This window comes from Elephas maximus, chromosome 4, assembly GCF_024166365.1.
Source record: "Elephas maximus indicus isolate mEleMax1 chromosome 4, mEleMax1 primary haplotype, whole genome shotgun sequence".
Taxonomy (NCBI): Eukaryota; Metazoa; Chordata; class Mammalia; order Proboscidea; family Elephantidae; genus Elephas; species Elephas maximus.
In genome coordinates this window covers 148,645,617-148,669,554 of record NC_064822.1, presented here as the reverse complement: position 1 = coordinate 148,669,554, position 23,938 = coordinate 148,645,617, and the positions used below count along the sequence as shown (strand labels likewise).

At 38.9% G+C, this 23,938-nt stretch overlaps 1 long non-coding RNA gene across 4 annotated transcripts in view; it reads left to right on the top strand.

Annotated features, from left to right (window-relative positions):
• The window catches only part of LOC126075847 (uncharacterized), a 399,778-nt gene extending 380,771 nt beyond the window's left edge, over nucleotides 1–19,007 (top strand). For all 4 annotated transcript variants that reach the window (XR_007517300.1, XR_007517299.1, XR_007517297.1 and 1 more), the window contains one exon: nucleotides 18,528–19,007. This is a non-coding gene — a long non-coding RNA (uncharacterized LOC126075847). The remainder of the gene's footprint in view (nucleotides 1–18,527) is intronic.
• The last annotated feature ends 4,931 nt before the right edge of the window (nucleotides 19,008–23,938 follow it).

The window sequence follows — 23,938 nt, the reverse complement described above, 5'->3', positions numbered from 1 at the left end:
TTTCAGTGATGTTAAAGTTTGTTTTATGTATTTCAGTGCCCTGTCCCTGGATGTTTACATATTTGTTATGGTTGTGTCTTCATGATGGATTGTCCCTTTAATCATTATATGATGCCCTTCTTTGTCTTTTATGGTGGATTTTGTTTTAAAGTCTATTTTATCTGAGATTAGTATTGCCACTCCTGCTTTTTTTTGGTAGCTGTTTTCTTGATATGTATTTTTTTCCATTTTTGATTTTTAATAAATTTCTGTCTTTGTTTCTAAAGAGTGTTTCTTGCAGGCAGCATATTGATGGATCCTTTTTTTTTTTTTTATCCATTTTGTCACTCTCTGTCTCTTTAGGGGTACATTTAGGCTGTTTACATTCAGTGTAATATTGATAGGTGTGAGTTTATTCCTGTCATTTTGGAGTGTTTTTGTGTGTGTGTGTGTGTGTGTGATGCTGATGTTTTCTTTCTTTCGCTTACTCTCCGGTGCTGAATTCCTTTTGTTTGTATTTTTTTGTTTGTTTCATTTTTCTAGATTTGTGTTATGTAAGACTTTGTTTTTCTTCTTTATTTTGATGAGTAGGTTTGTTAATTTTCTTTGTGGTTACCTTGAAGTTTACCCTTATCTTTCTAAGTTTGAACCAGTCTTTTATTACTTGGTATCACCTCGCCTTCCTCTCTATTAGAAAGCTCTATACCTACACCATTTATTCTCTTTTTTATTGTTCTGATGTTATTGTCATTTTCAAATTAACCTCCCTGGTTCCCTGTTGTAAATCTTTTAGTTTTGATTAATCCTTGAGAGTTCATTACCTAGGCCGGTATCTGGCCAATGTGATCTTGTGTCCTAGAATCAGGTTGTTATCTGATGTTGTTTGTTCTCTAACCAAAGGACTCCCTCTTATAATTCTTGTAAGTTTGGTTTGGTTTTTACTTATTCTCTTAATTTTTGTTTATCTGGAAATTTCCTAATTTCACCCTCATGTTTCAGCAAGGGTTTTGCAGGATATTTTATGCTTGGTTGGCAATTTATTTTCCTTCAAGATTTTGTATATGTCATCCCATTGCCTTCTTGCCTGCGTGGTTTTGCCAAATAATCACAGCTTAGTCTTATTGTTTCCCCTCTATATGTGACTTTTCACTTTTCTCAAGCTGCTCTCAGGATTCTTTCTTTGTCTTTGGTTTTAGCGAGTGTGATTATGATTTGCCTTGATGATATTCTTTTGGGATTTATCCTGTATGGGGTTCGTTGAACTTCTTCGATGGTCAGCTTTTCATCTTTCATGATATTAGGGAAGTCTTCTGTCAGCAATTCTTCGATGGTCCTCTCTGTGTTTTCTGTTTTCTCCCCCTGTTCTGGAACTCCAATCACTCACAAATTTTTGCTTTTCATTGTATTCCACTTCATTTTCTGGGGTTCTTCATTTTTCTTCATTCTTTTCTCTGATTTTTCCTCAAGGTGGTAGCCAAGTACTTGTCTTCATTTTCTCTGACTCTGTCTTCTGTTGTTTCAAACCTGATCCTCAGACCTTCTATGACACTGTCCATTTCTGAAATTTTGTTGTTTATCTTTTGGATTTCTAGTCATGAATTTATTTTGACACTTTTTTACTATGTTATTTTCCTGAATTCTTCCATTGTGTTGTTTGTCTTTTCTTTGATTTTTGTCTGTTTTTTCGATGATTTTGTCTATCTTTTCCACATTTTTGTCTGCTTTTCCTTCAACTCTTAGATAGCTCTGACTAATATAGAGATTTGGATCTCCTATCAGGTAGTTCCAGTGCTTTTTTTTCTACTGGAATATCATCTGCGGTTTTATTTTGGATGCCTACTGGAACCATCCTGTCTTGTTTTTGTGTGTGTGTGTGTGTTCATATTGTCTGCTCTCTTCAGAACATTCAGTAGTTATTGTCTTCATTTATTGACTGTAGGTTTGCTTGTTTTGTCCTAATTTTTGTTTTATTTGGCTATGTCTTGAGCAGGCAAGCTGGGTGTTCTTTATTGTTTGCTCATATGTAAGCCTGATACTTCTCACCACCTTGTCCAATAGGCAGGGTCAGTCGCTCAGCTATGGTGCAGGAGGGCAAACCCAGAGGAAGGGGAGGGGCCGAGATGGGTCATTTGTGGCATATACTGGGGCAAACAGAGTGGGGCCAAGGGTCAGTGCAGGGCAGCTTCCGATAGACCATGCCTGTGCTGCTCTGGGGTGTGATGCTCAGTGCGTAGTGCAGATAGGCAGGGAGAAGGTTGTGATGTGTGGTGCTAAGTTGATGTGGGAAAGAAGAGAGAGAAACAGGAGCCAAAAAAAAAAGGCTGCGGTAGCCTGCCATTGGAGTAGTAAAGACCAGGAAAAAGCTGTGTGCCAGTAGCTTTCTAGCCAGGTGGTGAGGTAAAGCCCATCAAGAAGGGACAGATGTGGCACAGACAGCTAGATGGGCAAGAGGAAGGAAAAGAAGGAAGGGAGGGAGGGAGAGATATAACAAAGCAGATTTAAAAAAAGGAGAAGAGAGAAAGACACATGAGGCTAGGTGGTCAGGACAAATGAATAGAAGGAATGTAGAGAGAGACAAGAAACTAAGAAAGAAAAAAAAAAGGAAGAAGAAAGAAAAAAATGCCCTGAGGGAGCCCACTGGAAGTGGGTCCCCAGCCCAGCAGCACTGTACAGCCCATCCAGAAAGAGCAGAGATGGTATGTGGCACCAAGTATTCAGGAGAAGGGTAAGGAAGGAAGGTAGAGGGAGACAAGAAAATGAGAAAAGAAATGAAGAGAGAAAGAAAAAAAGAAAAAGAAAAGTCCCAAAGGAGTTCACTGGTGTGGTAGCAAGGACCAGGGAAGTGGTTCCCTGGCAGTGCAGCACTGCACAGCCCATTTAGAAGGTGCTGAGATGGAACACATCAGCAGATATTCAGGAGAAAAGAAGGAAAGGATGGTAGAGAGAGACAAGAAATCAAACAAAGCAAAAAAAAAAAAAAAAAATGCCCCAAGGGAGCCTGCTAGTGTGGTGACTCAGACTGGGGAAGTGGCTCCCCAGAGGCACAGCATTGCACAGCCCATCTAGAAGAAGCAGAGATGGCACATGGTGCCAGATGTTCAGGAGAAACAAAAGGAAAGAAGCTAGAGAGAGACAAGAAATCAAGAAAAGAAAAAAAAAATTAATCCCCAAGGGAGCCGCTGGCTTGGTGGTGCAAACTGGTGAAGTGTCTCCCAAGCTATGCGGCACTGTACAACTCATCTGGAAGGGGCAGAGATGACACACAGCACCAGGTTTTCAGGAGACAGTAAAAGAAGGAAAGTAGAGAGAGATAAGAAACCGAGAAATGAGGAAAAACAAAAAGAAAATGCTCACAGGGATCCCACTGACGTGGCAGCACGGACTGGGGAAGTGGTTCCCCAGCTGAGTAGCACTTCAGAACCTGTCAAGAAGGAGTGGAGATGGCATTTGGAGCCAAGTGTTGGAGAGAATGGAAGGGAAGTAGGTGAGAGAGAGAGAGAAGAAACCAAAAGAAGCCAAAAAAGCAACAACGGCAACAAAAAAATGTCACTGAAGGAGCAGGCTGATGTGGGCAGGGCAAATCCAAGTGGCAAGGGGCCAGTGCCTCCCTGGCTGAGTGACCATGGCCCACTGGGAAACAGAAGAGGCTGAGCAGGCAGAAGAAGGGTGGGAAAGCATGTATCGCTGGTTACCGGGTGCTTTGTCTCCTGATGGAATCTCCTTGAAGCTGTCTTCCTATTCTCCTTCTTGGCCATTCTCAGGGACTGAGGAGTCCAAGGTGGCAAACCTGTGCCACGTTAGCTGATAGGGGACCTCACTCCGTAGCTCTCCATACTCTCTGATCTCTATCAGTTTTTTATTCCATTCGGTGCTTTGTTTAGTTCTTTATCTCTTCATTTGACTTTGATACTTAGGGTTCCAGGATTGATGTTTGTCTCCATTTTATTTAGTTTTTGGGTCTTTGCTGCAGAGGGACAGAGTGATGCTTCTGTCTATAGCATCATGTTGACTCCACCTCACACATCGTTTGATTTAGGGGTAGATTGTGGATCCCAGTAAAATGAAATCCTTGACAACTTCAATATTTTATCCGTTCATTGTGATATTGCGTATTGGTCCAGTTGTGAGGATTTTTGTTTTCTTTATGTTGAGGTATAATCCATACTGAAAACTGGAGTCCTTGATCTTTATCAGTAAGTGCTTTAAGTCCTCTTCACTTTCATCAGGTAAGGTTATGTTTTCCACATATCCCAGGCTGTTGATGAGTATCTTCCTCCAGTCCTGATGCTGCACTCTTCTTCATATAGTCCAGCTTCTTGGATGATTTACTCAGCATACAGATGGATTAAGTATGGTGAAAGGACTACAGCCTTGGAAACCCTATAAGGAAGTTCTACACTGCCCTATGGTGTTGCTATAAGTCGAAATCGACTCTGTGGTGATTGGTTTGTTTTTTTTATATGTACAACTTAGAGATGTGGGGTCACATTTAGCCCAGCATTCTCAATACTTACTCTGTACCAGAAGAGAATATGTATAAATATAAATGGGAAACAATGTTTTTTTTATTTGTTTTGTTTTTTAAGACATATCAGTACCAGATAATCTGTTTTATAATATTTTATTCTTTTTGTCTAAAATTATTGTTCATATTGACTTTAAGATACAAATTTTGTTTTCTGAGTTTCTGAGATTTTCTAGTTAAGAAAGAGATACAAGTTCTTATTATTCGGTAGGTGCTCTGCTTCTTCCCAGGTGTTACCAAAAGGCCATTGGAAAGTTGCTGTTGTTTCTCATTTGATTACTCATTAAAGGACAATGGTCATTTTATTTAAATAACCTTTTTAAAAGAGTATTGCATCTGATATATTTGATATCACAGGTGTTCTTGCTAAACTTTATCTCATTCCATACCAATAAGATAAAAGGGCTTGTTAGTAGTCTAAAACAAACTCATCTGGCTCTGTTTGTTGTTGTTGTTGTTGTTATTCGGTTTCAGAAGGTAGGATAAAAAGCTGAGGAATCAGTGACTTATTATAAAAGATCAAGAGTATTTAGCTTTGTGTTGAAATTGGTAAGCATGTGCCTCAGGAAGATAAACAGTTCTCATGTCAAAGAGATAAGTGTGCTCAGCTCCTGATAGCCTGGGAGCAAGTGTAGATTGACATGATCTAGCACGCCACTGCCATTCAGTGGTTTCTTGGAGTGCCCTGGTGGGAAACACTTCCAACTGTTCTGAGATAATAGTTCTAGAAAAGAGTCAGGAGCTACTTTTATTTTAGCAAAAAGTTATGTAATAAAGGTCTTCAAGAAAAGACTGGGAAAATGAAGCTCCCAGGAAAAATAAAAGTATATTGCCAGCACCTAAGCAAAAAGCTCTAATGTTTTGTATATATCTGGAAGTTTTAGAGTGAGTGAGGAGTTAAGGACTGACACTTATGATGAGCAAAGAAGACTAAGCAGTATGTAAAGTATGGAGGGTAGACCACTTCTGCCCACATAAGCTTCAACGTGATAAGGAGGCATGCTGTTCTAAGAGGTAGGGTTCCTGCAAAGACTTAACTTCTCTTGTTGTTAATTGTTGAATTGGCTTCTCAGTTACGGTGATATCATGTATAACCTAAAAAATGCTGCCCAGTCCTGTGCCATCCCCATGATCTGTAGCTGATCAGACTGTTGTGGTCCATAGAGTTTTCATTTGTTGATTTTCAGAAGTAAATCACCAGGCTTTTCCTCCTAGTCTGTGTTAGTCAGGAAGATCCACTGAAATCCATTCACCGTCATAGCAACATGCAAGCCTCCACTGACAGGTGGTGGCTGCGCATGAGGTGTATTACCTGGGAATTGAACCTGGGTCTCACATATAGAAGGTGAGAATTCTATGATTGAATCACTCCTTTAGCCACTGTAAATGATAAGATAGGGGGGAAAAAACAGATTAGAAATTGAACTTTTAGGGAAAGGAATTGCCAGTTTCATGTCACGTGATTCAACTAATGCTACCAAGTGTTGTTGTTGTGTAATTGTTAGGTGCCATCGAGTTGGTTCCAACTCATAGTGACCCTATGCACAACAGAATGAAACACTACCCGGTCCTGAGCCATCCTTACAATCATTGTTATGCTTGAGCTCATTGTTGCAGCCACTGTGTCAATCCACCTTGTTGAAGGTCTTCCTCTTTTCCGCTGACCCTGTACTCTGCCAAGCATGATGTCCTTCTCCAGGGACTCATCCCTCCTGGCAACATGTCCAAAGTATGTACGACACAGTCTCACCATCCTTGCTTCTAAAGAGCATTCTGGTTGTACTTCCTCCAAGACAGATTTGTTCGCTGTTTTGGCAGTCTGTGGTATATTCAATATTGTTAGCCAACACCACAATTCAAAGGCATCAATTCTTCTTCAGTCTTCCTTGTTCATTGTCCAGTTTCACGTGCATATGACGCAATTGAAAATACCGTGGCTTGGGTCAGGCGCACCTTAGTCTTCAGGGTGACATCTTTGCTCTTCAACACTTTAAAGAGGTCCTTTGCAGTGGATTTACCCAATGCAACGCATCTTTTGATTTCTTGACGGCTGCTTCCATGGGTGTTGATTGTGGATCCAAGTAAAATGAAATCCTTGAAACTTCAATCTTTTCTCCGTTTATCGTGATGGTGCTCACTGGTCCAGTTGTGAGGATTTTTGTTTTCCTTATGTTGAGGTGTAATCCATACTGAAGGCTATGGTCTTTGACCTTCATTAGTAAGTGCTTCAAGTCCTCTTCACTTTCAGCAAGCAAGGTTGTGTCATGTGCATAACGCAAGTTGTTAATGAGTCTTCCTCCAATCCTGATGCCCCATTCTTCTTCATAAAGTCCAGCTTCTCTGATTATTTGCTCAGCATAGCGATTGAATAGGTATTTTGCAAAGAAGAAGTCATTGGCCTTGCAAAATTCTATCATTCTATCTCCGGCATTGTTTCTATCACCAAGGCCATATTTTCCAACTACTGATCCTTCTTCTTTGTTTCCAACTTTCGCATTCCAATCGTCAGTAATTATCAAAGCATCTTGATTGCATGTTCCATCAATTTCAGACTGTAGCAGCTGATAAAAATCTTCTATTTCTTCATCTTTGGCCCTAGTGGTTGGTGTGTAAATTTGAATACTAGTCGTGTTAACTGGTCTCCCTTGCAGGCATATGGATATTATCCTATCACTGACAGTCTTGTGCTTCAGGATAGGTCTCTAAATGTTCTTTTTGATGATGAATGTAACACCACTCCTCTTCGAGTTGTCATTCCCAGCACAGTAGACTATATGATTGTCTGTTTCAAAATGGCCAATAGCAGTCCATTTCAGCACACTAATGCCCGGGATATCGATGTTTTTGCATTCCACTTCACTTTTGACGATTTTCAATTTTCCTAGATTCATACTTCGTACATTCTAGGTTCCAATTATTAATGGATGTTTGCAGCTGTTTCTTCTCATTTTGAGTTGTGCCACATCAGCAAATGAATGTCCTGAAAGGTTTACTCCATCCACATCATTAAGGTCGACTCTACTTTGAGGAGGCAGCTCTTCCCCAGTCATCTTTTAAGTGCCTTCCAACCTGGGGGCTCATCTTCCAGCACTATATTGGACAATGTTCTGCTGCTACTCATAAGGTTTTCACTGGATAATGCTTTTCAGAAGTAGATTGCCGGGTCCTTCTTCCTAGTCTGTCTTAGTCTGGAAACTCAGCTGAAACCTGTCCTCCATGGGTGACCCTGCTGGTATCTGAATACTGGTGGCATAGCTTCCAGCATCACAGCAACACACAAGCCCCCACAGTACGACACACTGACAGACATGTGGGGGAGGTTTATCCTTAGCTGCTCTTAAAATTCTCTATCTTTGGTTTTGGCAAGTTTGAGTATGATATGTCTTGGTGATCTCTTTTAACGTCTATCTTATGTGGAGTTCAATGAGCATCTTGAATAGATACCTTCTCATTTTTCACAATATCAGGGAAATTTTCTGCCAACAAATCTTCAACAATTCTCTCTGTATTTTCTGTTATCCCTCCCTGTTCTGGCACTCCAATCACTTATAGGTTATTTCTCTTGATAGAGTCCCACATGATTCTTAAGCTTTCTTCATTTTTTAAAATTCTTTTATCTGATTTTTCTTCTAATATATTCGTGCCAAGTGATTTATCTTCAAGTTCAGAAATTCTAGCTTCTACTTGCTCAATTCTGCTCCTCTGACTTTCTATTGAGTAGCCTACTCCTGTAATTTTATTGTTAATCTTCTGAATTTCTGATTGCTGTCTGTCTATGGATTTTTCCAGCTTATTAAACTTTTCAATATGTTCCTGAATAATCTTTTTAATTTCTTCAATTGCTTTATCTGTGTGTTCCTTGGCTTGTTCTGTGTATTGCTTCATTTCCTTCCTGATGTCTATAAGGGTTCTGTATATTAATCTTTTGTATTCTGACTCTGGTAATTCCAGGAATGCACTTTCATCTGGAACTTCGCTGGATTCTTTGTTTTGAGAACTTGTTGAGATGATCGGGGTCTGTTTCTTTATGTGACTTGATATTGACTGTTGTCTCTGAGCCATCTATAAGTGATCGTATTATTTTATGCTTGCTTACTGTGTCATAGCTTCTTGCTTTGTTTTGTTTTGATGTGCCCAAATGGGTTGCTTGAGTGGGCTCAATTGGTTATTTTCACCTTTGGAGCTCTGACCTCCTGTCTGCAGATGGCTAGAGCTGTTATCAGGTATATCAGTCTAGGAGTCCATTCACTTGTCTTGTATGAATTCAGCTCAGGTTTCCAGGTAGCTGATATCAAGTGTGTGGTACAGGCTCTGTCCTACACTCTTAGAGGGGCAGAGGTGATTGGTGTATGTACTGGTATCTGCTTGCAGCAGGGGGTCATGCTCTAAACAAGGCAGGGGGCTGAGAACTGACCCCCAAGTGTCTCTGAGGAAAGCACGTCCCTGTTCCCTAAAGTGAGCAGGTGGGTGGGCTCTGCAGACAGACCATGGGCACCCAAGGTTTTTGGTTATAAGGAATGGAAGATAACAGTTATACTTTGACCCCTTTCACAGGTGGCTGGGTGATCTGAGTGGAGCTACCGGTTCTTAGGCCCCTGATGTGGGTAGGTGAGGAACATGTCTAATAAGCCAAGCAATGCTAAAATCAAACACCCACCTCTCCTTTGTACGGCTGAAATGGTTGGCATCTGCCAACAAGGGCCTATTCTCCTGAAATAGGCCCATACAGGTCCATGCAGAGGGAAAAGGTGCTCAAAGTCCACAGACCATTTATGCCTGGACAGGAACCGCTTCTGTCCTGAGCTCTTCTGGTTAGTGGAGCTGGCAAATTATCTTTTTCCCCAATTGCAAACTTTTTCCTTCTCCAAGGTCAGGAGGATGGCTCTAGGTGCTCAGCAGTGCCTATCTCAGGCCCAGCGAATTCAGTCCCTGAAGCCAGCTTGGGGGAAGAGTGGCGAGACGTGGTAAAAGATACACATGTACTTAGCTTTTGCCGAAAGCCCCGTTCTTCTCAGGTTCCGGAGGTGTGAGTAGGCTGTGTGGCTGGCTTTTCTCCCTGAGGAAACTGCAGCCAAATGCTATTACCAGCCCCCCGCCGCTGCTTTGGGAATGGTCCCTGAGCGCTCCCTGCGATTCAGGTCCAGTGACTCCTCTCCGCTCCTGAACGGTCTTTCCTCCCCCTGCCCCTCAGTTCATTTTCTAAGCTTGCCTTTGATGCTCAGAGCTCCTAGCTTGTCATAAATATACTCATTTCACTTTTTTTTTTAGGTCTTTGTTGTAAAGGGGGCTCGCTGGAAGCATCTGTCTATTCTGCCATCTTGGCTCCTCCTCCCATTGTTTCTTATTTGAAAAATACATCTATAAAGTTTTTTTGAAGAAAAATTTTGATGTTGTCATTAAATTCCAGCTTTACAATCTAGCATTCTATGGTCCTGTTCCCGTTGCCTTCAAGTTAAGTCCAACTAGTTTGTGCCCTGTAGGATGGAGTAGAACTACCCCATGGGGTTTCCAAGGAGTGGCTGGTGGATTCAAACTGCTTACCTTTTTGGTTAGCAGCAGTAGCATGACATAGCTCTCCACCACTGGGCCACCAGCATTCTATTGTACAAGAGGTCAAATAAGTATTTATTAAAAGCCTTCAAAGTGGCAAGCACTGTTCTAGCCAATGAAGACTTAGCACTGAACAAGACAGAGAAGGCCCTGTTCTAAATGTTACATTCTAAGGAGGAATAAGCTAATAAGCAAACAACATAATTTTAGAGTATGAAAAATGCTATGAAGGAAATAAAGTAGAAATTAACAAAATAGTGTGAAATGAATCAAAAGTACAAAAATATACGGCTACTTGAGATAGTCTGTTTTAATTAACTTTTTTATTAATAATTAGATATGCTAACAGAGATAAGCATCTATCATTTCTAATTTCTAAGTCTCTATGACCAGGCAATGTTTCGTTTTGTTACACATAAGGTAACCATGAGTCAGACCCAATTCAACAGCAACTAACAAACAACTGAGAGATAAATTTGTTTCTCTCTAATGCCTATGTTTTTATATATACATATATATAATAGTTGTTCTTACACGTTGTTGAAACTTTCCTAGCCAAATTAGAATAGCAGGTAGTACAATTTTAGTACACTATTAAGTTGAGAGATGGCAAAATGAAAAAAAAAAAACAAAAAAAAACCCTCCATGCAATTATGGGGTATGAGTTTGAAGCACAGAGTGAAGCACCAGACTAAAGGCCATTCATGTAATGTTTTGGAAACCCATGAAGCTCATTACATTTCATGTATCATTAGTGAAAAATTGGCAATATACAGTAAGGTTTTTAATGCAGAGAAATAAAAATTACAGGAGAGTAGATGATTCAAAAGATCATGAGCGAACGCTTCCAAGCTGAGTCAAATTTTAATTCCAGTTCTTTGGGGAAAAATATTATTACAAGAAACAACTGTTTGGAAATAAAGCAGTAAAGTGTCCTTGGTTTAGCAGCTAATAGATTGTAATCTATATTTTGAAACCAACTGTAATACTTGCTTCATTCTTTTAAAAGACCATCAAAGGTAAATTTCCAAAAAAAAAAAAAAAATTCATTGATAATGTTCATGATGTCACCATGAGGATAAGGTGCACCTGACCCAAGCTGTGGTATTTTCTATTTCCTCATATGCAAGTGAAAGCCAGAAAATGAGTAAGAAAGACTGAAGAAGAATTGATTCTTTTGGATTATGGTGTTGACGAAGAATATTAAATATACCATGGACTGTCAGAAGAATGAAAAAATCTGTCTTAGAAGAAGTATAGCCAGGATGCTCCTTAGAAGTGAGAAGGATGAGACTTCGTCTCATGAACTTTGGACATGTTATCAGGAGGCACCAGTTCCTGGAGAAAGACATCGTGCTTAGTAGAGTGTCAGCGAAAAAGAGGAAGATCCTCAGTGAGGTGGATTGACACGGCGGCTGAAACAATGGACTTAAACATAGCATCAATTGTGAGAATGGCGCAGTACTGGATAGTGTTTTTATTCTGTTGTACAGAGGGTTGCTATGAGTAGGAACCTACCTGATGGCACCTTAAAACAATGTTCATGAAAGGAATGGAGATTATTAATAGTGGTTTTTCCTTCTAATAAATCCAGAGATATTACTGTATAAAGCAATAATAATAGTAATTTGCCCCCCAATGTTTTAACAGATTTACATTTACAGATGAGGGACAAAATTTCATTTGTCAAAATCCATGAAGTTACTTGGAACTCAATACAGATCTGACTTTCAATCTAGTGACATTGTCTTTGAAAGGACATTGTATTCTCAAGTTAGCATTTGTTTTAAATTATTTATAAAATGCATTATTGTTTGTTAGACTCATTTGACAAAAGAAAACGCATAAAAAATTTAACTTTGAAATCATGGCCACTCTATTTATTTATTATTTTTACAAAATTACCTACTTCCATGAAAAAACACCAAAAATACTTATCACAGTGAAGGAAATACAAATCTGGCTTTAGGTTGCTATACATAGAGTTTTTAATTATTGTTTTGTGTTGTTCCATAATCTGCTAGCCCTACTCATCTCCTGCCCACCATCGCTTTCCAAATAAAGGTAATAGCATTAACTTTCTTGAACTGGCCCTTATCAATTTAAAAGCTGTTATCAGTTGGTTAAGCACTCAGCTGTTAACCGAAAAGTCTGTGATTAGAACCCACCAGCTGCTCGGTGGAATAAAAGACCTGGAGTTCGGCCTCCACAAAGATTACAGCCTAGGAAGTCCTATGGGGAAGTTCTACTCTGTTACATAGGGTCACTATGAGACAGAATCGACTTAATGGCACACAACAACAATGTTCTGTTCTGTGCTTTACTGCCATCCATGTTTCTCAAACTGGCCCTTTAATGTTAGATGAGCAGACACTGAACCAAACAGTAATTTTCAAGAGACATCATCACTGGTGAACAGGACATTTGAAAGTAGACTTTTTTTTAATGAAATCCTCAACCCTAAGCGTAACATGTAGCAAATGCCTTTGACGGATCTAAGGCTATATTCATTGTTTCAAGATGCTAGGATGGTTTTCCTAGGCTTTTTGTCCCTGAGTCACTGTTGTCACTTAAGTCCTGGCTGAAACTCACCATAACAAATTGACGTGATGATAATAGAGCTTTCTCAAGATTAACTGAAAGAATATACAGCAAGAATTGGAGAAGGGATAAATTCCCGGGTGAGGGCTAGGTGAAGGCTGTTAAGATAATTCACTATAATGTACATAAAATTTGGTAATAATGTTCAAGGCAAAGAAATGGGAAAGAAGCAGCAAATTTGAAAGACCTTTTAAATGTCCTAATAAAAGCTTCTGGAGACTGATTGGATAGTCCCTAGCTCAAAAACTAAAAAATGTTCTTGTGTTTGGCACATTGTAAATAATTGCCCAATTTGCCAAACTTCCTGCCTGATATCACATGACTCACATTAAGAATCCACCACCCCAGTCAGACTCATATCCTCACCACCTCTCTTCACTTACCTTAGCAATCACTGCCATGCTAAATGTACATTTGTTTCTGTAACAGAGTATAATAGAGCTGTTTTTACTTAGTCTTCCGTGTGCAAATCATACCTCCACCACAACTGTGTACCCAACAAATACACTGATCTCTCTCTTTTTTGAAGGCAAAGAGCAAATAAAGTCTGTATTGAAATATGTACTGATTTGGCAGTGATACTATCATTCTCCAAGTGTCCTTGACAAAACACTCTTCTTCTTTATTTGCTCTCTGTCACAAATTTCTGCCTTTTGTTCCCAAAAAATCTCCAATTTATTCTTTTTATTTAATCATTCTGCTCTCCTCTTTGTCTGAGGTCTAGTTACCTCACATCTGAATGACTATAAGAACAAAATAGCAGAATTCAATACTCTTAAAATAAAAAAGGGCTGTCATTTATTGAACATCACCATGTGTCACCCTCTGGACATCATCCCATTAAATCCTCATAACAAGTCTGAAAGGTCAGTATTATTATCCCCATGGATGGATGATCCCATTAACATTGAGTAGATTCCGACTCATAGTGATCCTATAGATCAGAGTAGAAATGCCCCAGAGGGTTTCTTAGGCTGTAAGTCTTTGTGGAAGCAGGTTGCCACCTACCTCTCCCAAAAATCTGCTGGTGGATTCAAACCATTGACCTTTTGATTAGTAGCTGAGCACTTAATCCCTGCACCAATTCTATGGATGGATAAAAATGCCTGAATTCTTCCCATTGCTAGTTGAGAAAAGTGGAGTGTAAATTTAAAGTCTAAACTATAAATCTGTGCTGTTTATATTAAATCAAAAATCACCTGACCCCTTTTAAAAGTGTCTTGAACATCACTCTCAAGTAAAATTGTAGCAATTCTTACTTTCATTATGAAACGAAAAAAAAAAAAAAAAACAGCAACAACAAAAAGTTAAACCAACCATTGTATAATAACATTTTATTTGGATAAACCTAAGCTATTGTACATAGGGTCACTGTGAGTTGGAACCGACTCAACGGTACATAACAGCAACGTACAAATATATCTCTCATGCTCAAAAATCTACATCTCCCTTTCCTCATATCAATTCCAATTTATTGGGCTTATTTTTAAGCCTCTATGTTATGGATTAAATTTTGTCACCCCAAAATATGAGTTGGAATCCTAACTCCTATACCTGTGGAAAACAAAAAAGAATTGGCACATTTATCTTATAGTGTTGGTGAAGAATATTGAATATACCATGGCCTGCCAAAAGAAAGAACAAATCTCTCTTGGAGGAAGTACAGTCAGAATGGTCCTTAGAAGTGAGGGTGGCAAGACTGTCTCAAGTGCTTTGGACATGTTATCAGGAGGGTGAAATCCCTGGAGAAGGACATCGTGCTTGGTAAAGCAGAGAGTCAGCAAAAAAGAGGAAGACCGTCAGCAAGATGGATTGACATAGTGTCTGCAACAACAGGCTCAAACATAGCAATGATTGTGAGAATGGCAAAGGATCATGCAACGTTTCCTTCTTATTATACATAGCGTTCATATAACTCAGAGTAGACTCCATGGCATGCCTGTGTATGTAATTTCCTTTGGGAATAGGGTTTCCTTTGTTGTGTTAATGAGGTCATACCTCATTACGGTGTGTCCTAAACCTAATCACTTTGGCATTAATAAAGGAACAGATTAGACACAGAAGCAAGGGATCACAAAAGGGGAGAAGATAGATGCCACCTGAGGATTGCTAAGAAACCAAGGAACTCTGGGAGACTATGATCTTTCCCCAGAGCCAGTGCCCTGAATTTAGACTTCTAGTCTCCTAAACTGTGAGAAAATAAATATTTGTGGTATTTCTGTTACAGCAGCACTGGAAAACTAAGACATTCTATATAATGTTTAATATCCTATGTGTTCATATACTCATTCATTTCCATTTCAGTCAATCACCCATTCATTCTTTTTAGAAAAGTATTGCCTACTCATGTACCTGGTGTTGTACAAGGTACCCATTACTCCATTGCCATCAAGCCACTTCTGACTCATAGTGATCCTATCGGACGGAGTGGAGCTGCCACATACGGTTTCCAGTGCTGTAAATCTTTACATAAAGGAGCAGATTGCCACATCTTTCTCCTGTAGAGGGGCTGGTGGGTTCAAATAGCTGACATTTCTGTTAACAGCCGAGCACTTAACTACTGTACTGTCAGGGCTCCTGTACAAGGCACCAAAAAAAAAAAAAAAAACTAAACCCGTTGCTATTGAGTCAATTCCAACTCATAGCGACCCTATAGGAAACTGATAGGGTTTCCAAGGAGTGGTTGGTGGATCCAAACTGCTGACGTTTTGGTTAGCAGCCGAACTCTTAGCTGCGTCACTACTGTACAAGGCACAGATACCTTCATAAATGTTCCACCCTCCAGGTGTTTATTCTCCCTCAGGAATCCAGTTCTACACACTGTCTCCTTTTGATGTGCCTATTTTATCATTGCTGTATTTGCTCATGTAAACTCCTTCCAAAAATTTTTTTTTCATCCTTTAAACAATTAATTGTGCTTATGGTTGCCCTCATCCTACACAGATTTAAACTGTTCTTTATTAGATAAGAGAGATTTCTTTTTCTCCCTAGCTTTATTATAAACCCAGGGAGGACATATCTCTCCTTTTTTTTTTTACATTTCTATCAATAATGTTGGAAACCCTGGTGGTGTAGTGACCAAAAGGTCAGCAGTTTGAATCCCCCAGCTGCTCCTTGGAAACCCTGTGGGGGCAGCTCTACTCTTTTAGTGTCGCTATGAGTCAGAATTGACTCGACGGCAATGGGTTTGGTTTTTTTTTTGGTGGGGGGGAGGCGATCAATAATGTGTAAACCTTTGTGGTAGAGTGGTTAAGAGCTATGGTTGCTAGCCAAAAAGTGGGCAGTTCGAGTTAACCAGGCAGTCCTTGGAAACCCTATGGGGCAGTTGTACTTTGTCCTACAGGGTTGCTATGAGTCAAAATCTACTTGACTGCAATGGGTTTGGTTTTGGTTTACCAATAATGTAGCATAACACTGGTGTCGGAGGCTGAATAAAATGTCTAGGTCCTAATCCCTGGAACCTGTACTTGTTAACCAAATACAGCAAAGGGGGCTTTGAAGGTGTGAACAAATTAAATATCTTGAGATGGGAAGATTTTCCTGGATTTTTGAGGGTGAGCCCTAAATGTAATCGTAAATGTCCTTATAAGAGGAAGAGAAGGCAAGATATGACTACAAGTGAAAGGAGGAGAAGGTGATGTGAACACGGAGTTAGAGATCAGGGTGAAACGGCCAGGAGCCAAAGATTGCCGGCGGTCTCTAGAAATGGAACAAGCGAGGTATAGATTCTCCCTTGGAGCCTAGAGAAGGAACTAGACCTGTTGACATCTTGATTTTAGCTCCTCAAGGCTGATTTTGAACTTCTGACCGCAAGAACTACAAAAGAATAATTTTTGTTGCTTTAAGCTACTAAATTTGTTACACAACAACAGAAAACTAATACAACTGGGTGTTTTTTTTTTCACTAATTAGTTACTTGACCTTTGGACTTTTGGCTGGAGTAAGGGCAATAAGCCATATTCCTAGCACCCCAAAATAACATAAAGTCTTCACTATCTACCTGTTCGACTTGTAACAAAAAGAATATATTTAAAATGCAATATAATAGAATTTATATTAAAAACTCCGTGTTTCTGTCCTGCTTGATGGTATTTACACAAGTAATGTTGTTGTTAGGTGCCATCGAGTCAGTTTTTGACTTGTAATGATCTTGTATACACAACACGTATAGCAGAGTAAAATTGCCTCACAAGGTTTTCTTGGCTGTAATCATTACAGAAGCAGATTTCCAGATCTTTCTACCTAGGAGTACCTGGTTGGATCCCAACCGCCAACCTTTTGGTTAGCAGCCCAGCACTTAGCCATTGTGCCACCAGGGCTCCTTAGACAAACAAGAGCCTCTGTTTACGATGTGTTCATTGTCATTGTTGTTGTTGTTAGGTGTCATTAAATCAGCTCAGATTACTAAACACCAAATTCTTAATATTATGCATATAGAAAAAGAGAAATAATAAGCTACATTTTGTTATTCTTTGATTAGGCAGTTTATACCTCATTCTCTAATGTTTACCTTTCTTCCTAATTTTACTTTTTTGCACAGATTAATACAAAACTTCTCTATTTATAGAAATCATTTCCTTGGAATCATGGTGTTTTAATTAATATTGCATAAAATGTATATTTTGTCTTTTCTGAAAACTGAAACAACTTGTATATTCATGAATCTTTGATAAGAATATAAGGAATAAATGACCCAGTCTGAATAAAAAGTTTTTATAGAAACATACATCCCAGATATCACTTTATGATCTTGATAACCATATATAGCCACATATAGAATAAAGTTTTCTCAAGTCTGTTACTGATTGAATTGTGTCCTCCAAAAATGTGTGTCAATTTGGCTAGGCCATGACTTCTAGTATTGTGTGGTTGGCCTCCATTTTGTGATCTGATGTAATTTTCTTACATGTTGTTAAGTTTAGGCCTCACTGCACAGTGTTTATAAAAACTCAGGAGACATGTGAAGTGTTTTATTTAGCATCTTTATATATTTTATGTGACTACCCGGCAATGATAGATTTTACTAATATAGATAAAGTCCTTTCTTGATTTTGTAGATATTTACCCTTCATGTAGCCAGGAGGTCAGCACATCTTAATCATTAATATTTACTAAAAGTGCTACCAATGTATTGGATGCATATGTGTACACATAAAACAATGCGTAGAAATATTATTCAGCATTAGCTTGCCCTAAAATTTTAACTCTCCAAAAATTGTCAGAATATGACTACCTGCCATCATTAGAGAAGTCATAGGAGAAAATTTTCAGCACACATTTTATTGTTAGGTGCTCTCAAGTCAGTTCTGACTCATAGTGACCCTACATACAACAAAATGAAACACTGCCTGGTCCTGCACCATCCTCACGATCGTGTTTGAGCCCATTGTTGCAGCCACTGTGTCAATCTGTCTCATTGAGGGCCTTCTTTCCTTTGTTGACCCTCTGCTACCAAGCATGATGTCCTTCTCCACGGACTGGTCCCTCCTGATAACATGTCCAAAGGACATAGACAAAGTCTCACCATCCTCGCTTCTAAGGAGCATTCTTGCTATACTTCTTTAACCACTGTGCCACCAGGTTTCCTTTTCAGTTACTCATAGGAAAGAACAAAAACTGTATGTTTTGAAATTTAAAGTTGGTATTTTCTATTTTGGAATTGTGGTAGGCAAAATTCTAAACTGTCCTCAAGATTTCCTGCCCCTGGTATACAAGCCTTGCATAATGAGCAGGAAAATGAATATGATGACTTTCACTCTGATGATTAGGTTATATTATACGGCACAGTTAACCTTAACAAGGGAAGATTATCTAGGTGGGCCTGACATAATCACATGAGCATTTACATGCAGAGTTTTCTGTCTGGTTGCAGAAGTGGACATGAGTGATTCAAAAACTGAGAAGGGTTTGGTGTACTATTGCTGGCTTGAAGACGAAGAGGACCATGTGGAAAGGCTCTGAGAGAGGACTTAGATGCTGGGAGTAACAGCCAGTAATAACACAGGGATGCCAGTTCTACAACCACAAGGAACTGGATTCTGCCAACTACCCAAATGAACCTAGAAGCAGATTCTTCCCCAGAGCCTCCAGAGAAGAACTGAGCCTGGCTGCAACTTGATTTCAGCCTTATGATACCCTGAGAAGAGAACCCAGTCACATCTTGTGGGACTTCTGTCATATAAACTGTGAGCTAGTAAATGCAGTTTATTTTAGTTGCTAAATTTGTGGTAATTTGTTATCCAGCAACGGGAAACCAATAAAAGGGCTGTAAAGGAGGTAAAGTAGTTCATTCAGGCTTCTGCAGATTCTAAATTAATTTCAAGATTACGAAAACAGCTAATGTTCTTATATGTCCAACATGTTTTGACCTGTAAGGTCAGTGATTTTCTAATATTCTTTAAATTATCACATTATTCTATAGTAGCCCACCTTTGAGAGTTATTAAATGACCTGTTTATATATTTATGGGTATCAGAAAACCGATTAATGTTCAAATACAATTCTACCAAGGAACCATTTTCTAAATTATTCATAACAACTAGGACCAACTTTGTCGATAAAAATTCAGTGATCACAGCTATTCAATAAAGGGCCCATGTGCATAAAAAAGATGTGACCACAAAATATAATGACTGATATACTTAAGAGAGAGGCACATTAAAGTACATTCAATGTTGCCAGATGTGTAACTCTCAAACAAAAGAAAACATTGCTCAACAAACTGGACTGAATACAGAAGGGAAGACAGTTGTTTTGAAATGGGAACACTTGTGAAGCAAACTAGGAAACAACCATATTAGAGGAAGAAATTTTGAACAATGAGAAAAACTTGCCCGAAAGATTATTTTTCCCTGCTTAGAACTTCAGAGATCTGCAAAACATCCTACTCCAATATACATACTTCTCACTTATTGATTATCTTGCTATCCAACATTTTCCATTTATGACAATAGTAAAAAATCTACTATCAAATTATATTAGCCTTAACGATGTACATCCAGCAGTAACAAATGCCGAGGTATGAGGCAAGAGTAACACTGGCTATGATGGTTAAGGCTATGTGTCAACTTGGCTGGGCCATGATTGGCAGTGGTTTGGCAGTTATGTAATGACATAATTTGGCACTTATATAATGATATAGTCACCCTCCATTATGTAATCTAATGTGGTCATCCTCCATTTTTGTATAACACCAGCTTTCTTATAATGATCTGGTCTTTGGAACCTAACCATACCCATAAGTGAGGAGTGGGTGAAGTCACAGAAGCTGTATTTGCATTTGAAAATTTGCCTGCAATCCCTACCCTGCAAAGAATTAAGCAGCAATAATTAGAAGCAAAAACTGAAAATGCAATTGAAATAATAGGCCCTAAAATCTGGAAAATTGTAAACAAAATCCTATTCTTCAAGCAGCAGTTTTAGGGAGAAAGCACATATGAAATATGCAGAGAGCATATTGGCTTTGGATCTGTAAAAGACAACTAATGAGATAGTACAGGTTGGAGATGTTGAACCAAGATGAAGAAAAATGATCAGGATAAATTAAGAGTTTTACCAGGTATGAAAGATAAAAATAGATCTCTAAACCACCAAAAATTATTTACGATTTTTTAAATTGCCATTTATATAGACTATATATGGCTGGTTTCATAGTCTACTTTTCCTTTATCTCAGCTCTTTTTTAAGAGCAGTATTTAAGATAGATGGAAACGCTGGTGGAGTAACGATTAAGTGCTATGGCTGCTAACCCAAAGATGGGTAGGTTGAATCCACCAGGCACCCCTTTGGAACTCTATGGGGGCAGTTCTACCCTGTTCTATAGGGTCGCTATGAGTGGGAATCGACTCGACAGCTATGTTTTTTTTTTTTTAAGACAGATAACTAGCTATATGGCCTTGGACAAATTGCTTTGCCTCTATCTGTAAAACATTACCTAGTTTAAAGTGAGAGAAGTTAGCTCACAGGGTGTGGTGATGATTCTATGAGCTAGTACACCCACTATTCACTTATCAACATGGTTAGGTTCCAAAGACCAGTTGTTATGCAGAAATCAGCATTATGTGAAAATGAAGAATGGTCACATCAGATCACAAAATGGAGGCTCACTAAATCATTACATAACTGTCAAATTACAGTGTTACATAACTGTCGAATTACAGTGTTACGTAACTGTCAAATTACATTATTACATAATTGCCAAACCACTGAGAATCTTGGCCAGCCAAGGTGACGCATAAACTTAACCATCACAGCCAGCATTACTCTTGCCTTGCACCTCAGTGTTCATTACTGCCAGACATACATCAATAATGTGCAAAAGAGTTGGATTATAGATTTTTCACTATCGTCATAAATGCAAAATGTTGGATAACAGGATAGTCAATAGGCTTGATTGTGCTTACTTACTATTTTGTAGTGCACAATTTCACCTGGTTTTCACCACATCTAAATAAATACAATTAAGCCTGTGCATGTCCTTGGAAACTCTATGGGGCAGTTCTACTCTGCCCTATAGGGCCACTATGAGTCGGAATCGACTCGACGGCACTGGGTTTTTTTTTTTTTTTTTTTTTGTGCCTAGCTTATTGGGTAATCCATCCCTGAATTCTTCACACATTTCGTTCACTTCATCTTTAAAATGAATGATGGCAGTGTCTACCTAATTGGGTTCAAATACATGTAAATGCTTAGCACACTGCCTGACACAGCAGGCAATCAGTGGACCTTACCTAATAGTACCATACATGTTTTCAAATAAACATAGCAAAACTTCCTTTACAGAGAGAAAGATCCAAGAACACATGTACTTTTTAAGTTTGTCTTCATTCTACCTTGCCACAGACAGAAATTCTTCAAAGAATAGTGACTATTCCCTTTTTCTTTTCTTCACATTCTAACCACTACTTCTTTGGCTCTTTCTTCCAAAAGACACTTTTTCTCTGCTAAGTGTTTTTTAGGGATTCAGGCCTTTGTTCATGCTGTTCTTTCTGCCTGGGAAATTGTTTACTTCTTTGCAGACTGAGAAAATCTTAAAAAGGCCCAGGTCAAGTATCATCTATGCTCTGTTATCCTCACTCGGTCTTCCCTTCTTCTTGCCATTCCCACTCTTTCAAAATCTGTTTATCATATTTCCATTACAGAACTGATCACATAGCAGATGGCACAGCACAGTGCCCGGGCTCTGGAATCAGCCACTTGAGTTCAAATGCTAGCTCTATCAACGACCACTTATATGGCTTTGGTCAAGTAATTTTAAGCTTGTACATTTTATTTTTCACATATGTAAAAATGAGAATAATGGTAACATCTGCTTCTAAGATTGTCATGAAAATTTAATGTGATTATTTCTAAGAAGATTTTAGACTGTATGTGGTACAGAATAAGGACTTAATAAAAAATTAGCATTCATCTCTGCATTATAATTTTGTAGTTGTTTTTCATGCTTGTCTTTTCCACTAGACTGTGGAACAAATCTCATCTTCAATCTCAACATCTTTTGGATAATACTGTAGCAAGTACAGTATGAAGAAACTGACGATTTTTACCAACTTCTGCAGTCTGAAGTTGATCGAATATGCAATTAGGATACATTAATATTACTGGTGATTGGAATGCAAAAGTTGGAAATAAAGTAGAAGGGTCTGTAGTTGGAAAATATGACCTTGCTGATGAAAAAATGCTGGAGATAGAATTGTACATGATAGAATTGTGCAAGACCAACAACTCGTTCATTGCAAATATCTTTTTTCACCAACAAATGGTGACAATACATGTGGACCTCTCCAGGTGGAATACACAGGAATCAAATTGACTACATCTGTGGAAAGAGATGATAGAAAAGCTCAACATCATCAGTCAGAACAAGGCCTGGGGCTGACTGTGGAACAGAACATCAACTGCTCATTTACATGTTTGGGCTAAAGCTGAAGAAAATTAGAACCAGTCCAAGTGAGCCAAAGTATGACCTTGGGTAGATCTCATGTGAATTTAAAGGCCATCTCAGAAATAGATTTGACACATTTAACACTAATGATCAAAAGCCAAACAAGTTGTGGGATGACATCAAGGACATCACACATGAAGAAAGCAAGAGGTCATTAAAAAGACAGGAAAGAAAGAAAAGGCCAAAATGGATGTAAGAAGAGACTCTGAAACTTGCTCTTGAATGTCCAGTAGCTAAAGAAAAAAGAAGTGATGAAGTGAAGGGCAGCTCGAGAAGACAAAGTAAAATATTATAATGACATGTGCAAAGAACTGGAATTAGAAAACCAAAAGGGAAGAACATGCTCTGCATTTCTCAAGCTGAAAGAACTAAAGAAAAACTTCAAGAGCTGAGTTGCAATATTGAAGGATTCTGTGGACAAAATATTAAATGATGCAGGAAGCATCAAAAGAACATGGAAGGAATACACAGAGTCACTATACCAAGAAGAATTGGCCAACTTTCAACCATTTCAGCATATGCTCGGGAACCGACGGTAGTGAAAGAAGAAGTCCAAGCTGCACTGAAGGCATTGACAAAAAACAAAGCTCCAGGAATTGACAGAATACCAGTTCAGGTGTATCAATAAATGGTTGCAGTGCTGTAAGTGCTCACTCATCTATGCCAAGAAATTTGCCAGACAGGTACCTGGCCAACCAGCTGGAAGAGATTTATATTTGTGCCTATTCCCAAGAATGTTGATCCCACAGGATGTTGAAATTATCAAACAATATCATTAATATCACACACAAGTAAAATTTTTCTGAAGATCATTCAAAAGTAGCTGCAGCAGTATATCAACAGAGGACTGCCAGAAATTCAAGCCAGATTCAGAGGAGGATGTGGAACCCGAGATATCACTGCTGATGTCAGATGGATCCTGGCTGAAAGCAGAGAATGCCAGAAAAATGTTTACCTTTGTTTTATTGACTATGCAAAGGCATTCGACTGTGTGGAGCATAAAGAATTACGGATAATAATGTGAAGAATGGGAATTCCGGAACACTCAATTGTGCTCTTGAGGAATTGTACCTAGACAAAGAAGCAGTTGTTTGAACAGAACAATGGGATACTGAATGGTTTAAAATCAGGAAAGGTGTGTGTCAGGGTTTTATCATTTCACCATACCTATTATGAATACTATATTCACCATACAATCTGTATGCTGAGCAAATAATGCAAGAATCTGGGCTAACTGAAGAGCAACAGTGCATCAGGACTGGAGGAGGACTCATTAATGACCTGCCTTATGCAGATGACAGAACCTTGCTTGCTGAAAGTGAAGAGGACTTGAAGCACCT